This window comes from Myxine glutinosa, chromosome 4 (genome assembly GCF_964187855.1).
Source record: "Myxine glutinosa chromosome 4, kmMyxGlut1.1, whole genome shotgun sequence".
NCBI lineage: Eukaryota > Metazoa > Chordata > Myxini > Myxiniformes > Myxinidae > Myxine > Myxine glutinosa.
This window is the reverse complement of record NC_136264.1, coordinates 131,760,667-131,778,713: the sequence shown is the minus strand read 5'-3', so window position 1 is coordinate 131,778,713 and position 18,047 is coordinate 131,760,667. Positions and strand designations below refer to the sequence as shown.

Genomic DNA, 18,047 nt, shown 5'->3' with positions numbered 1-18,047 from the left:
CTGTTTGTCATGGAGTGGTGGCTTTACGAAATTCTGGCATGAAACAGCATGCTATTGCTCGGCAGTATGGCATCACTCAAGGTCAGGTGTCAAAGATCCTGAAACGAAATGCTCAGAGGGGTGTCCCTACTCCAATACCGAGGCCAGGACGTCCACGCAGAACCACAAGGAGAGATGATCGCCAGCTGCACCGGTTAGTCTGCAATGGCCGTACCAAGTCAGCTAATCGGCTTAGGGCTGAGTGGCAGCAACTGACAAATGTGCCTGTATCCAGAAGGCTAGTCAACCAACGACTGGTTCAAGCAGGCTATCGTGCCAGGCGGCCCCTGAGAAAGCCACGCCTGACCAGACAACACAGCCAGCGCCGATTGCAGTGGGCCAGAGAGCACTGTCAATGGCAGCCAGGACACTGGAATCACGTGACCTTCAGTGACGAGTCTAGATTTCTGGTCTATCGTCAAGATGGCCGCGTCCGAGTGCACAGACAAGTGCATGAAGCCCACAACGAAGATTGTATAGTGCCAAGGGTCCAAGCTGGAGGTGGTGGGGTGACTGTTTGAGCTGCTTTTCATGCAGGGGGCAAAACTGACCTGGTTGTTCTGAATGGAAACCTGAACCAGTTCAAGTACAGGGCCATTCTGGAAGAAACATTGCTTCCATTTGCTCGTGCAGCCTTTCGAGGAAACTTTGTCTTCCAAGATGACAATGCACGGCCTCATCGTGCTCGCATGATCCAACACTTTCTTGCTGACCTTGGTGTAGAGCATATGGAGTGGCCTGCCATGTCCCCGGATATGAATCCGATAGAGAACTTGTGGGCAGAATTAACGCGTCAAATCGACAACTTGGACCAGCAGCCGACCTCTGTGCGTGAATTGCAGCAGACTATTGTCACTGCATGGCAAGCGATTCCTGTCCAAACCTTGGCAAATCTCGTGAACAGCATGCCTCGACGTGTACGTGCTCTCCTGAATGCTCAAGGGGGTTACACGAAGTACTGAACTGTAATTTTACTGTCCATAATCCCAGTCATAATTTAGCTTTTGTTTTTGTTGAAAAAAAATTTGGCTAATGTGCAAAATAAAGAGATACTTCTGGAAAACGTACAGAAGTTTAACACAGTACTGTGCATGAAATGAGTTCGATATCAGTTTACATCACTTTCAAGGATCAATTTATTTGTTTCGAAATGTCAAATGTGGTTTTTGTTTCTTTTAAAGGTCACATTAACAAAATCTGGAATAATTTCAACATAATTCCAATGAACTTTTGGTTCTAAGTCATCTTGAAAAGTAAGTTCACCCCCACAAAAATATATTCCATATTAAATGCCAAGTCTGTATATATATATATATATATATATATATATATATATACACATACAGGGTAAATCAAAAGTAGCGCCCGTGCCCGATTTCTGTTTTTTCGGCTGTCAGATTCTTTCTGGTATGTCATGTTGTTAATAATTGTCTTGCAGATTATTAATTTTCTTTGTTTATTTATTTTTGTTTTTGTTTTGCAGGTTATTGCTGAAAGTTTGGAAAGTTACTGAATTTGCACCAAATTGAACCATGAATTACCTTTCAATGAATCAACGCATTGCGGCCGTGAAGCATTACTACAAATGTAATGAACAACCAACGATGGCGGCATGCCGTTTGGCACAGGAATTCGATATTAACCCACCCCAGGGAAGAAACATACGATTGATTGTCGAGAAATTTGAAGCAACAGGGTCGGTAGCCACTGCAAAGACGTCCGGTCGTCCGAAAACGGCAACGAATGTAGCTAAGGCTGAAGAAGCCATCAGGAGACTGGAACAAAGTCCGCAAAAGTCAACTCGCCATTTATCTGCAGAGTTGGAAGTGAGCCAATCAAGTGTTATCCGTATCCTTCACCAGAAAAACTGGAAACCTTACATTCCATGCTTACTGCATGCTCTTCATGATGGAGATGATGACCGGCGTCTTCAATTTTGCGAAGAGTTCTTAGCTAAACTTGAAGAAGATGACACAATGGTAGACAACATCTGGTGGTCAGATGAGGCATGTTTTAAGCTTAACGGCACAATTAACAGACACAATTATGTCTACTGGGCTGCGGAGAACCCAAGAGTGACAGTTGAGAAGGAGGTAAATTTACCTGGCGTGACAGTTTGGGCAGCCATATCTCCATTAGGGATAATTGGACCATTTTTCTTTGAGGGATCTGTCACTGCAGAAATTTACCCGGAATCATTTAATGAAATCATTTATTTCTACCTTCTTGTACACTGTAATACAAATGGCAAACAAACAATCAACTGACAGAAATATATATATATATATATATAAACAGAAATCGGGAGCTACTTTTGACTCACCCTGTATATATACTAGCTTGGCTCGGTTCGCTGCACTCGCCTCACCAAGCGTCGTTACCGAGGAACGGGCTTATTTTAGCTGAGGATAATGACTGTACCTGAGTTGCTGTGTTGTCATGATTTACACCGATCATAACACAAACAATTATTTTGCACAAATTTATTTGTAGTGTTTGTGATATTACATTTTTATAGGCAATTTAGGTTGAAGATTTAGGTTGAATGTTTTTTTTCAAGAAAGAACCCCTCAGCACACACATAGGGGAGGGGTAGGTGCAGATTCGTTTCAAATCCCCCCACAACATCTCGATGGGATTTAGATCCAGGCTTTGACTTGGCCATTCCAGAACCCTCCATTTCTTTCTTTTCAGCCATTCCTTGGTGGATTTACTGGTATGCTTAGGGTCATTGTCATGTTGCAAGGTCCACCTTCGGTTGAGCTTCAACTTTCAGACAGATGGCCTCACATTATCCTCAAGCACCCTCTGGTACAATGAAGAATACATAGTGGATACTATGATGGTGAGCTGCCCAGGCCCTGATGCAGCAAAGCTGCCACAAACCATAATATTTCCACAACCATGCTTTACAGTTGGTATCAGGTTCTTGTGATCAAATGCTGTCTTTGGTTTTCGCCACACATGTCTTCTGGTACTGTGGCTAAATAGCTCTACCTTTGACTCATCTGTCCAGAGCACATTGTTCCAGAAGTGCTGGTCTTTGCCTAGGTGTTCATTGGCAAACTTTAGTCTTGCCATGATGTTCTTTCTGGACAGCAAAGGTTTCCTCCTGGCACACCTCCCATGTAGATCAAATTTGTGCAGCTTCTTTCTAATGGTAGACTCGTGCACTTTGACATCAACAGTGGCAAGAGCTACCTGTTGGTCCCGTGATGACATTCTGGGGTTCTTCGAGACTTCTTTCAGCATCTTGCGGTCCGCTCTCGGGCTGAACTTGCTGAGGCGGCCTGGCCTGAACAAGTTGGCAGTTGTTTGGAATCTTCTCCACTTGTAGATGATCTTCCGGACAGTCGAATGATCGATTTCAAATTGTTTGGAGATCTTTTTAAATTCCTTCCCAGACTCGTAGGCATCTATAACCTTCTTTCTGAAGGCCTCAGAGAGCTCTTTTGATCTTGGCATGGTGACACCACACACTTCAACAACAAAGAGCAAACCAAACGAAATGTCTGAGGTTTAAATAAGACAGGTTCCTCCAAGATCCTCTCTAACGATGTTCTAATCATTTGCACCTGAGCTGGTGCACCTGATTCTCATTTTAGGTATTTGAAGTAGTGATAAATGTGGGGGTGTACTTACTTTTTCCACATGCGAAATTTGTATTTATGTTTATTTAAATTATACAATGGACTGAATGAATCAATGAATGATCGTTTTAAGGCCATTTTCCCCGCTAGAGCGGGGGTTAGCCTTGCGGGACCCATGACAATCATGGTTCCCTGTTTGAAGCAATGTTTTTATGGCCGGATGCCCTTCCTGACGCCAACCCTTAGTCGCCTCTTACGATGCGCAGGGATACGGTGTACCTATTCTAAACCGGGATACACACCGGGATCATTCATCCCAGCAAGCTGGTACTCAATTTGCCGACCTCGGAAGGATGACAGGCTGAGTCAACCCCCCTGGTATTAATTTAGCGATCGACCGGGATTCGAACCCAGGATCCTAGGATCTCAAGCCGGCACCCTAACCGCCAAGCCGACAATAATGTTAAAAGATGAATGAATTACAGACATGTGCATGCAAAACTCATTCAGGTATTTCTAAATGGACTACAAAATGTAAATGTTTCATGATATTTGTTATATTATATCACCTTTATCTATCAATATAGTTGAAATGAAGATCAAATATCTGTGTGTTGGAATATGTTGAAAAAGTCAAAACTTTACATGGGGTGTACTTACTTTTTCACTTGACTGTATATAGATAAATGACTGTACCTGAGTTGCTATTTTGTCATGGTTTACATCAATCATAATTCAAACAATTATTTTGCACAAATGTATTTGTAATATACGTGATATTACATTTGAAGGTGAAAAAAAAACAAAAAAAATTCCCCAAAAAAATCAAAAAAAAAAAAATATTGGAAATTTGTTCTAAAACAAATACCCTTAGGACATACCGACGGGAGAGATATGTGCATACCAGAGGTTTGGTACGATTTCACATAAGTTTGAGGGAGTAGTTCAGTGACAAGACAAGACAACACAACACAACACAGAACAGACACTGCACAGATATATACATGTAGATATATATTCATTATAATGATCTTTTAACTTATTAGGGAAATTATGAGAAAAAGGTTGAGTTTGCAGTTTGACAAGGAATGTGGTTGTCATAGCAACCAAGTGATAATTGTTTCCCTGAGGCAACAAGCTCTGCATGCAACAATTGGTCTTATGACTGAGTTTTAAAATCTTGACAAACTGTGTATGGATTTTCATATACTCTTATATGACAAATTGGGAAATAAATACCTATAAGTGATGCAGTAATAAATCAAATAAGGACTTTCTTATTTAATTGCATGCCTATTTGAAGTTTAACATGAATCTTGGTCGATTGAAAGTTATATCACTACTTATTAAGTTCTCATGTTACTATTGTGTCAATTTTTTTTTTTTTTTTTTTTTGTATACTGAATCGAGGCTCGTGAAAGAGCTAACATTTACTTCACAAACAAATCAACCAGACAAACAAAATATATAAAAAGAGGGAGCGGAAAACAAGATGGGGAGAGAAGGGGAAGCACACAAACACAACATTTGAGAGCAGGGAGATGTGTGGAAGGGAGAGGGCTTGGGGGGAGGAGGCATGGGAAGGGGGGGGGGGGGGGTGGAGGGAGAAGTATAAAACACAAGGACACCAAGGACTTCCAGGACAGAAGTTGGTATTTCAAAAAAGTGGAATTGGGGTGAAATTAGCGGGGGTAGAAAAGATCAAGGTTTTGGATGGGGGAAGATAAGAGATGGTGGTGAACAGCTGTTTTAAAGACCTGGAGGGTGGAGTGGGATTGAAGAGAGTGAGGGAGTTTGTTCCAGAGGCGGGAGAAAAGAGGAATGAAGGAGTGAAGGTGAGCAGAGAGTCTTGATTTTGGCAGTTTGACCATAAGAGGGTTGCAGGCAGATCTTGTGTGACCTGTAGGAATATTTGCGGGACAGAGCCCAGAGAGAGCTGGGGGGGCAAGGCCAGAGAGGAGTCGGTAGAAGATGGAAAGACCATCAACCTGCATGCGGTGAGTGAGTGAGAGGCCCTTGGAGTTAGCTTCATCGCGGGAGATTCCAATGATTCTGAATGCTTTGGTTTCAACAGCGTGAAGACGAGCTAGGTGTGAGGCAGGAGCACCAGCCCAGAGGGGAGAGCAGTATTCCATTGAGCTGCGGATGAAAGCCTTGTATGTGGTGAGGAGCTCAGGTGTGCCAAGGAAGGACTTCGCACGACGGAGGATACCCAGTCGGCGACTGGCTTTGGAGGCCAGATTTGAAATGTGGTTTTCCCAGGAAAGATCATGGCAGATAGTGAGACCCAAAAGCTTGAGTGACAGAACTTCTTGGAGAGGATTATTCAGAAAGTGGATGGGAGGGTTGTCCAGTCGGTCTTTTCGGAGAGACATCGTAAGAGTGTGAGATTTGTCAGGATTGAAAGACATGTTCCACTTGTTTGCCCAGTCTGATTTTGTCCAGGTCTGCAGAGAGTGAGGAGGCAGCAGACTGCCGATCTGAGGGATGAAGAATGGAGCGACAGAGAGTAGAGTCATCAGCAAAGAGATACAGAGGATTTTCAAGAGAGTCAGAGAGATCATTGATGAAGACCAGAAAAAGCACAGGGCCCAGAACACTGCCTTGTGGAACTCCAGCCTGAACAGGAAGAGGAGATGAGACAAACCCATTCAGGGCCACACATTGACTACGACTAGAGAGGACGTCCGCCAGCCATGCGTGGAGATTTCCATGGATACCAAAAGAGGAGAGTTTGGTGAGCAGAGTGGGGTGCCAGACCGTATTGAAGGCACGTGATATGTCAAGGGAGACTGCTCTAATTTCCTGTTTGGCATTGAGGACCTCCATCCATTGTTGAGAAAGCAGAAGCAGCATGTCCAGAGTAGAGTGTCCAGGTCTGAAACCAAATTGATGATCAGAGATCAAGCCATTGGAGAAGAGGAAAGATTTAATATCTGAAGCAATGATGGATTCCATGACTTTGCTGATAATTGGGAGAAGGCTGATTGGTCTGTAGTTGCTGGGATCTGTTTTTGCACCTTTTTTGTGCAAAGCGGTGATGTTGGCAGATTTCCAAGCAGATGGAAGATGACCTTGAGCAAAAGAGGGTGAAGAGAACAGAGAGAGGGAGTGAAAGAGCGGAAGAACAGGATTTTAGGACCCGTGGGCTGATGCCGTCAGGTCCAGTTGCAGAATCCGAGTCGAGGGTTGACAGAAACTTTTCCACATTGTCAGGAGGAAAGGACACAGAGTCCAGGAGAAGCTGGGTACGACTGGGTACGGTGGGTACGGTGGGTACAGAGAGGGATGGGTTTGGGACACAAGATTTAGAGGCAAACACAGAGTTGAGGCATTCAGCTTTTTCACGTGCGGAGTCAGCCGTGTGGCCATTTGAGGTGAGGGAGGGGATGGAGGGGGAACAAACACCAGAAACAGATTTGACCAGACGCCACCAGGATTTGGAAGAGGGAGACAGATAAGAGAGTTCGGTCCTGAGAACGGAGAGATATTGTTTCCTGGCTCTCCTGAGGGTGGACACACACTTGTTTCGGGCTACGTGAAAGGAAATGAGATTTCCTTCCGTTGGATTTGCTTTCCAGGAGACGAAAGCAAGTTGTTTCTGGGCAATAGCCTCACCACAAGATTCCGTGTACCATGGACGGGAGGAAGGGTATGACAACAGAAGACGAGATGGGATAAATCTGTGCATGAGAGAGAGCAGTTTGCTTTGGAAGAATTCCCAGGAAGAATTTATGTCAGAGGCAGTAGAGATGGGAGACCAGTCCAGATGATTGATGGCTGCTTGAAGACCGTGCCAGTTGGCCTGAGTGAAATGCCAGACTCGTCGACGCTGAGGAGGCTCTCTGAGAATGGTCAGAGAGATGTCCACTTTAACAAGCACATGATCAGAAGAGCCGATTGGAGCAGAAGAAGAGCAGCAAACATTTTCAGGGAAGTTAGTCATAACCAAGTCCAGAAGAGAAGATGCTCCGTTGACTGAAATCCGGGTCGGGAAATTGACAGATTGTGTCAGTCCCAGTGAGTCACAGAAGTCCTTTGCTGAAGAGCCATGGCTGGTGAGAGAGGTACCCACACCCAGCCAACTGGCATGGTGACAGTTGAAATCACCACATATGAGGAAGAGAGAGTTGGGATGGGTAGATAGAAGTTGGTCCATATTCTCAGACAGCGAGATGTATATGGAGTCATCACTGTTTGGTGGACGGTACAACACACATATGAACAAAAGGTGGGAGCGAAGGGGAAGCCGTAGCCAAGGTATTCCTGGGGGTGAGGTGGAGAGAGGGCAGTGCAGGGAGAGTGAGGAAGAGAGTTTTTTATAAAGATAGCAACCCCACCTCCAGGACGAGGCTCAGGTCTATCATACTGGAGGAGGGAGTAACCTGGGAGAGATACCAAGGAATCAGAGACATCATGAAGGAGGAAAGTTTCTGTTAAGCAGATCACGTCTGGTTTGTCAAAAGCAACCTGTATGGAGAGATCAGACAAGTTTGAGCGAAGGCCCCGGATGTTTGAGGTCCATACTGTTAAGGAAGAGGAAGGGGGAGCATCGGATACAGAAAAGGGGGGGGGGGGGGGGGAGCAGTCGGGTAAGATGTGGAAGAGGAGGAAGAGGTAGGGAGAGCTGTTGAAGGTGTGTCGGAGATTACAGAATAGCTTGGAGAAAGGGAAGAATGGGGCAGACAAAAGGTTTGATGGTGATTGGGAGAGGCGCAGTGAGGTGTTATTTGATGAGGGGGAAGAGCGAGGCAGAAGGTTGAGGGAGATGAAGGTGAAAGTTGGAAGGGGGAAGAAGCGGGGAGGACGCTTTGAGGGGGAGGGGTGAGAGGGGAGTCTAGGAGGGGAGGTGCGAGGGAGAGTCTCGGAGGGGAGGGGTGTGGGGGGAGATTTGAAAGGAATGGGTGATTGGGAAGATTTGGAGGGGAGGGGCAAGGGGGAAGATTTGAAAGAGATGGGTGATGGGGATGATTTGGAGGGGAGGGGCAAGGGGGTAGATTTAGAGGGGAGGGGTGATGGGAAATGGGATTTTGGGGTGATGGGATTTTGAAAAATGTACGATTAATGGGAAACGTACATTTATTGCAAAATGAGTTTCTTGAGACATTCGAGTCAAAAATACGTTTGAGGATGCTAGAGGGAGGATGGAGTGCTGGAGAGTTTAGGGAATGAATGAAAGATGCACTATAAGAGATGGAATTTTTTTCTGGAATGAATGGATTTGGTGAGCAAGTCGAAAGCATCCTTTTATAGAAGAAGAAGAAAAAGGTGTTATCGAATATGACAGAATACTGGTCTTCAGGGTTCAGATGAGACATTTTTTAACAACGTAATCACAAACAACGTGGTCGAAGAACGAACGAACAAATAAGAACGAATAAACGAATAAGAACAGAAGGAAATTTGCAATCCCTTACTGATTAACTCACAAAATGCTCAAATCCTGTGAACAATAATGTTAAATGATGAATGAATTACAGACATGTGCTTGCAAAACTTATTCAGGTATTTCTAAATTTATATTTAGAAATTTAATGAGTAAAAGATATATCCACTTATTTCTTACATGGTGTACAAATAGAGTTTTGAAAGGCTTTACATTGAGATAGTAAGTGAATAACCTTATGTCCTTGAAATCTTAAAACATAATTAAAGAGTTCAGGGCTCCGCAAAGTCTGGTGTGGACAATGGAAAACAGATGTGCCTCATTAGGAAACTCGATATGCAGACCTAATTCTCTTCACCACTCCACAGGATATCTCCCCACCCCAATATTTCACTCCACCAATCACATTGCATCCCTCGATCTTTGCTCCCTCCCACCCACATACCTCACTCGACCAATCCCCACTGCTCTCTCCCTCCCACCCATACTTGGCTCAACCAATCCTACTGCTCTCCTCCCCTTTTCATCTTCATGCAACCAATCCCATCTTTGCTCCTCCCATGACTTTCCCCTCCAAATGCCATTTCTTTTGGAATTGGCTAGTATAAAGGAACTGTTTTTTGAGTTCAGGATTTAGGATTTCGCTTGGTTGTTGATACTGTATGTTGATATTGTATTGTTACGGGACCGCGGCGAGGATGTTGTTTGCCGAGCGGATGGCCGCCGCGCCCGAACAGTTACCCCGACTAACCCGATTCCTGAACGTTGGCCGAATCGCGCCACAGATATTCAATGGGGAAAAGACTAAAACGAAGGATGTAAAGAAGAAAGAAGACAGAAGTAGGGAATACGAATATAATTTATTTCTATTTCCAACCAAAAGTAACCAAGGAGAAGGAAGGATAATAAAATAAAGACAGAAGGAATCAAGAAGACACAGTGAAAATTGCTAGCTTATTTAAACAGTCTTACTTTACCCAGGGACAGAACAAACAAAGACAGACTCACGCGGGGAATGATGACAGGAATGGCAGGAGGTGGATGGCTGGAGGGAGAGGGTGAAAACTGGAACCGGAGCACGGTCAGGCCTGGAGTGAGCAGCCGCCGCCCCTGGTCGATCGGCACGTTTTGCAGCCGCCGTTCCTTCGCAGCCACGGACGAAAACTGCCGTCGAAGCTCAAAGCTGTGGTGGTTTAAAGCTGCGGTGGTTGCACTTGTTCTCAGGCTTGGCACTTGTTACTTGTTCTCTCTGACTCCCTCTCTTGCTCTCTTTGCTTCGCTTTTCCCTCTCTCTCTCTCTTGCTCTCTTTGCTTCGCTTTGCCCCTTCTCTCCTCTCTCTTTCTTAGTCCAACCACTTCAAGGCTTTCGCGCGCGCTCTTTATAGCGCCTCAGGCGATCAAGCCGCTGGTGTCCAGGACACACCCATCGGTGAGCTCACCTCGGCCCTGGTTGGTCGCGCGGGCTCCCGATCCCGCCCTTAGAGGAGGCGTTGGCAAGGCCACGCCTTGTTCCCAGCGCTGGGCCGACTCCTCCCACCTTCGGCTCCGAGATTACCTCGTGGCGAATGGAGTCTTGGGATGAAACAAACCACCGCTGTAGCAACCCTAACAAACCGCCCAGTGCAGTTGGCAATTGAGGCTTTGAGGGAATGCAGTTGGCAATGGTTGGAAGGGGAATGTGAAGGGAATCTACTCTTATTTCACTTGGTGCAATGGAGTATTTAAATTAATGGAAGACACAGCCTTACACTAATACACATAATAAGGATATAACTACTGAACAGGGAGATATGGTGTCCTGCGTGTATGTTTTATGGAATTAACTACGGGAACGCCCTTTGACCTTTATACAACAACAAATGCAGGAAGGAGGGTGACATTTTACAACAATTCATTACACAACAACAACAAAAAAAAACATTCTCATATCCACAACAGTATATTGTGTATGCTGGTGTATTTGGTGTGTCTTTATGATGTTTTCTTTGATGTATATCTCTACTGTACCAAGTGAAATCCTCCGGGTATTAAAACTCTGTAGAAATATTCTGATTGGTGGGGACATTGGATTTTTAACATTCAATTAATTTAATTATTTAAATTCCTCAACAACCTCCAACAGATTTCAAGGATGAAAACTGGGTGTTTGGGTGTATTATAACATCCTTTTTGAAGATGATTAACGAGGTGGTCATAAGAAAATAACCCGATGTGGTGGTGCACCTATATGGCGGCCCTCCATATTGGTCAGCCCACTGCACCTCGCTGGGTTCTTAAGCCACTATTTTGTTTCGGCCTACTCAAACATGCCTTGCCTTGGAAACACGATCGATTATATTATCATTAAATAATTGAAGCATATCATCAAAATCTGGATTCGGATATGAGGATCGGATGCTGTAGACTAAATAGTGTCCAAATCTGAAGTGAAATCTGACAAAATTTACCATATCTTGTGATTTTATAACTAAGTGTAAATATGCATTAATTTAAGCGAGGCTGAGATTATCATTCTGGTGTTAGTTTATTTTATTTTATTACCTCTGCCACCAAAGGTGGATGGAGGTTATGTTTTCACCCCTGTCTGTTTGTCTGTGAACAAAATATCTCAAAAAGTTGTGGACGGATTCGGACGAAATTTGGTGGACGGTTGGGTGTCTGACAAGGATGATTCGATTTTGGTGAAGATCTAAATATGGATTCGGATATGAGAATTATTTAATTTTTTAAGAAATTTTTCACCATCGAGATAGGGCCAAAACGATACACAGCAGGATATCTCAAAAAGTTGTGGACGGATTTGGACGAAACTTGGTGGGCCGGTTGGGTGTCTGACAAGGACGATTCGATTGTATTCTGGTGAAGATCTGAATATGGATTCGGATATGAGAATTTTTTTTTTTTTTTTTAAAAGTGATTCTTCACCATTGGGAGATAGGGCCAAAGATGATACATAGCAGGATATCTCAAAAAGTTATGGATACATTTGGACGAAAGTTGTTGGACAGGTTGTGTGTGTGACAAGGAAGAATCAATTCAATTTTGGTGAAGAGCTGGATCCGGATCCAGATAGTAGAATTTTTCAAGTGATTCTTCACCATCGAGTGATATGGCCAACTGTACTTTGAGACAAAATGCCGTCGTGTGATGCCAATGGGTGCACAAAAAGTGACAAACGAGGACGAACAAAGGCAGGAGTGACTACATTGTTAAGGCTTCAAACACTGTTACTGTGTGTGCTACTATGTTTGTGTGTGTTACTGTGTGTGTGTGTGTGTGTGTGTGTTACAATGTATATGTGTGTGTTACTGTGTGTGTGTGTGTTACTGTGTGTGTGTGTGTTACTGTGTGTGCTACTATGTTTGTGTGTGTTACTGTGTGTGTTACTGTGTGTGTGTGTGTGTTACAATGTGTGTGTGTGTGTTACTGTGTGTGTGTGTGTGTGTGTGTTACTGTGTGTGTGTGTGTGTTACTGCATGTGTGTGTGTTACTGCATGTGTGTGTGTTACTGCATGTGTGTGTGTTACTGCTTGTGTGTGTGTTACTGCTTGTGTGTGTGTTACTGCATGTGTGTGTGTGTGTGTTACTGTGTGTGTGTGTGTGTGTGTGTGTGTTACTGTGTGTGTGTGTGTGTTACTGTGTGTGTGTGTGTGTGTGTGTGTGTGTGTGTTACTGTGTGTGTGTGTGTTACTGTGTGTGTGTGTGTTACTGTGTGTGTGTGTGTGTTACTGTGTGTGTGTTACTGCATGTGTGTGTGTTACTGCTTGTGTGTTACTGCTTGTGTGTGTGTGTTAGTTACTGCATGTGTGTGTGTGTTACTGCATGTGTGTGTGTGTTACTGCATGTGTGTGTGTTACTGCATGTGTGCGTGTGTTACTGCATGTGTGTTTGTGTTACTGCATGTGTGTGTGTGTTACTGCATGTGTGTGTGTGTGTGTTACTGCATGTGTGTGTGTGTGTGTTACTGTGTGTGTGTGTGTGTGTGTGTTACTGTGTGTGTGTGTGTGTGTGTGTGTTACTGTGTGTGTGTGTGTTACTGTGTGTGTGTGTGTGTGTGTGTGTTACTGTGTGTGTGTGTTACTGTGTGTGTGTGTGTTACTGTGTGTGTGTGTGTGTTACTGTGTGTGTGTGTGTTACTGCATGTGTGTGTGTGTTACTGCATGTGTGTGTGTGTTACTGCATGTGTGTGTGTGTGTTACTGCATGTGTGTGTGTGTGTTACTGCATGTGTGTGTGTGTGTTACTGCATGTGTGTGTGTGTTACTGCATGTGTGTGTGTTACTGCATGTGTGCGTGTGTTACTGCATGTGTGTTTGTGTTACTGCATGTGTGTGTGTGTTACTGCATGTGTGTGTGTTACTGTTTGTGTGTGTGTGTTACTGCATGTGTGTGTGTGTTACTGCATGTGTGTGTGTGTTACTGCATGTGTGTGTGTGTGTTACTGCATGTGTGTGTGTGTTACTGCATGTGTGTGTGTGTTACTGCATGTGTGTGTGTTACTGCGTGTGTGTGTGTTACTGCGTGTGTGTGTGTGTGTGTGTGTGTGTGTGTGTGTGTGTTTCTGTGTGTGTGTTGATATGTGTATGTGTTACAATGTGCATGTGTGTTACTATGTGCTTGTGTGTTACTGTGTGCATGTGTTACTGTGTGTGTGTGTGTGTGTGTGTGTGTGTGTGTGTGTGTGTGTGTGTGTGTGTGTGTGTGTGTATATGTGTGTGTGTGTGTGTGTGCTGAAATTGAACGAAACTGTCAGCTGAAGGAGCAAAATAATGTCATTGTCTTACACGAATGGTTTATTAAACTGCAGAAGCATAGCCTGGTACTTCGTAAGCAGTTTGTGAGTGTAACTTCCATGGGATAGGGTGTCACTCCACTGCACCAGAGTCTACTGTACCTGCGATATCTTTTTAAAATTCCCTCTCGATGATGGACCCAGATTGCGTTTGGGTCCCGTCAGGAAGCGATTAATCGTTACCCGGCAACGCCGGGTACTATTGCTAGTTTTGAATAAGGGAAGTTATCAAGAACTAAACACTACCTGTAATAGATAAATAAAAAGGTGTCATATGCCAGCCATTCCAACTTCGACCTCAAGTCGAATATACAATGACACGTATATTCCCATTTAAAGTGAACAGCACAATATCGAATAGAATGAAGAACTAGTATTTCAGGTGAAGGCCAATGTCGATCGGCAACGGTGGACAAATAGAAAGATGGATAAAATCAGCAGAACATAGATTGAGGTATGCTCACCATCGTGGAAAGCAAGGAGAAGCTGACGTTTCAGATGTCAACAAACTCTTTTGCTCCAACGAAAGGTGACGGTTCACATCGTTGATGGAAGAAATCAACAGATCGTTGATCGAGAAAGGGGTCACCAAAACTTAGGGTGACAGTTTAGTCAGGTCGATTCCCAACCCAACAATAATCTGGAATAACCAACATCATTCCTCAACTCTGTTCCCTCACCTCTACTCCTCCCTGACAATCCCCCCAAACATTCCTGAAACCAATCTCATGCACGAGCAGATAATCTTTTAATCGTTAACTTTCTGCGAGTTAACATACAATTTGAACGAGCCATTTTAATGTTCGATTGTACATTTATATCAACAAACAAACATTATAACCGGATGCGCATTCCGCTTTATACTACAATAGAGAGAAGTTCATTTGAAAAGACATTTGCTATACAAGAAACACCCACTCCCTTCGGGAAAATTGGCAAGTAGTCTTCAACTCCCCTCCCTCCCCTCCCCTCCCTCCCCTCCCCTCATCCCACACCCTTCCTCACAGGGGGGAGGGGTTTACCCCTGGGTACTGCCAACACGCATGCAAAATTTGGTGGAGATCGGCTGGAAACCACAAGTCATCTCTCACTCCTTCCTCCCCCTCCCCAAAATGGAGGGGGTACTCCCTTGTACCTATGACCTAACGCTGGGAACTACATCGCGTATGCAAAATTTGGTGGAGATCGGCTGGAAACCACAAGTCATCTCTCACTCCTTCCTCCCCCTCCCCAAAATGGAGGGGGTACTCCCTTGTACCTATGACCTAACGCTGGGAACTACATCGCGTATGCAAAATTTGGTGGAGATCAGGCCAGCCGTGTTTTTTTTTTGGTATTATTTTCAGATGTGCATACACACGTACAGATAATTGCCTTTTTTAGTCCCCTACCTGGAAGGAACTATAGGGTTGCTCTTCATCTGGCTGTCTCGCCTGTGGTTTCCTGCACTTTTTTCCATACCCTTTGACATATTAAACTGAAACTTGGTACATGGCTATATTATGATAAGTCACAGAACAAGTTTGAGTTTCGGGTGTTTCGCCAATTTTTCACGGAGTTATGGCCTTTTTGGACCAAGAAAAGATCACATATTATACATGGGTCAGTTTTCCAGACTTTTCCCCTTACCCTTTAATATATTGAACTGAAACTTGGGAGGGGACATGCACTGCAAATAAATTCTCTCTCTTGTTTAATATATTAGTATTGTCACTGTGATGTTAACAATGCTCGAGAAATTGGGTAAACCATAACCTTTTATTTTTAAAGGTCAGTTTCACCAGCTACAGTCGAAGCCTTTACCAATATTATATCTCAACAGCAATTGAAATTTATCATTTTCATTGCACTGCATCTCCATAAAAAGCCAAGAAATGTTATTAATACTGTATATACATACCACTGCCTTTTAATGATCACATTACTCACCCAATTTTGATTAACAATGCATGCGTGAATACTCTGTGTTGACTTTTGGTAGACAAATTTGTCAGACATTCCCAGGAAAACGAAAAACAAATTAATTATCGGCACAATTCAATATATATGTTTTTAAATGCAGCTATATTCATGACAACAGTTCGTCTTCCTCGGCACTGAATGGGTAAATATAAGGGAAAGTCATGGCATTGGGGGCAAAAAGGAGCATATAAATGCTCATACTTTTGTGCTGCCTTCATTTTTCCCTCACCTGGAACATAGTTCAGGTGAGGTATTAGTACCGCATGGTGTCAGTGAGTCAGTCAGTATGTAAACACTCGTATCTTCTCCAAAACGACACACACAATTTTGATGAAAGTTGACCACAACCTTCATCGCCCGTGATGCTAAAACTAATAGTCTTATTTACACCAAACTTTGCTGCAGAACTTCTGAGGACCAAGGCCTCCTGATGCCTTGCAAATCCCATCAAAAAATTGTATAAGTAGGTCAATTTAAAGGTCAGAAGTCACTACGATTCCAGAATCTCTACTTTTGACTTCTTCTCAAAAAATATTCACCTGATTTAGATGTAACTTGGTAGGAATCATTTCTGCATGTTGCTTTCACAAGTTTGTTAAAACCACTGACCAATTTACATACTTTGTGGGCCATCCACAACTACCAGTAGTTCCCTGGTTCTACCAGGTGAATGCAGGGGCATTGCCCCTACATAAGCAGTGAAGCCGCTTCAATATTTAGCTATGTCTATCCGTCAAAAATGAAGAAGAACCTCTCTAACCCAATGTGGTTAATTATAAGGGGTGCTAAAGAGTAATTATATAGAGAGTAATTCTGAAGGGTTATAAAGAGTAATTCCAATGGCTTCCATTCATTTCTAGGCTTTGCCTATTTCATATTAAAATGCCAAACTGAACCAAACGGTTTTTTGTGATTAATGTTAGCTCTTACACGAGCCTCGATATTGTATCCCAAAAAAATATTAAAATAAATAAATTAATAAATAAGCTTCCTTCGGATACAGGTGCGATTTTTTTTAATATGGAGAAAGTTTTGTGTTTTCATTACAATGATAAAGTAAAATCATTTGATTTGAATAAGGAGCAGTTTCTATAAAATGATGGGAAAAAGTATAAACTTTCATCGTTGTCATAAAATAATTAATCCACGGACCTGTTTTGGCTCACCGGCCATCATCAGCATGGCTTTGGGGGTATTGCAGGCAAATTTCGTTTCTTTAAAAGCCTTAAATTGTGTAAAACCTCAGTGGTTTCATCTACACAACATGCAAAGGAAAAGGCAAATTCCTGAAGATGGTTTTATCAAGATAATGATGTTATGTGAATGAATGGTTCAGTAAACGAAAAAAAACGGGACACTAAGCAGTGGCACGTGAAGAAAGATCTGCCTGGGAATCAGCAGTTCATGCATTGTTCAAGCTTCATGAATTAATGTGGCAATGACCAGTTATTGTGCAAACTCAAAGTCTTAGGTATCCCATTCCATTCGCAATAATTCCAGGTGTCGATGATCCATGACAGTTTTTTTGAACAACTCTCGAGGTTTACGAACAACCAAATGATTCACAGCTGCATGATGTCATGTTTATTATCAACACCAAGATGGAAGGACATCAAATATTCTTGTTTACTTGCATTTGTTTGTAGGACCACACTTAAAAACAAACTTCAGTTGAAGTTGGCATTTCATGAAAATATATTTCATTCAGTGGCTTTTGTTGTGAAGTTCATGATTAAGCAGCTGACAAGCCAGGGTGTGATTCATCACTGTTATTGTGAAAATTACTTTTCTTTGGACAAATGACAAAACAGCCATTAAGAACAATGTTCACTCAATAATGTGTACCATTAATCACAACTACCCAGAATGAAATTGCTTGCATCTACTATTGTGAAAAAGCATGAAATTATTTAATGAAATACATCATCAAAATTTATTTTGGATAAATCAAAATGTTAGTTGGATTGCAACAGAATTGATGCACAAAATTTAATCAAAGTTCCTGTTTTGTCGAGTGGTTAAGATTTGTTTCTCTCTACACAAGCCAGCGTGGATCCAATCCCCATGGCTGCTCACTATCACCAACCCCCCAACCCCCCCCCCCCCCCCGCCCCTCCACTCGGCAAGTATGGAGAACAACACAACACATGAGGAAAGCCTTCGTCCTACAATGAACAGAAACAGGCTGGGTTTATTATTTTTTAACCAAAACTTGCTGTATTGGAAACTTTTCTGATGAATCAATGGGTCTTGACACAAATATGCAGTATATCACAAGA

At 43.1% G+C, this 18,047-nt stretch overlaps 1 protein-coding gene across 2 annotated transcripts in view; it reads right to left on the bottom strand.

The window, feature by feature from the left end:
* LOC137425224 (kinase suppressor of Ras 2) overlaps positions 1–18,047 on the bottom strand; it is a 105,768-nt gene that overhangs the window by 76,119 nt on the left and 11,602 nt on the right. The window contains exon 1 of one of the 2 annotated variants that reach the window (XM_068113424.2): positions 14,271–14,691. The exons of the other annotated variant lie outside the window; for it this stretch is intronic. The gene's annotated coding sequence lies outside the window, so the exon portion shown is untranslated. Of the gene's footprint in view, positions 1–14,270; positions 14,692–18,047 lie in introns of those variants that run through there. 2 annotated transcript variants of the gene reach the window in all.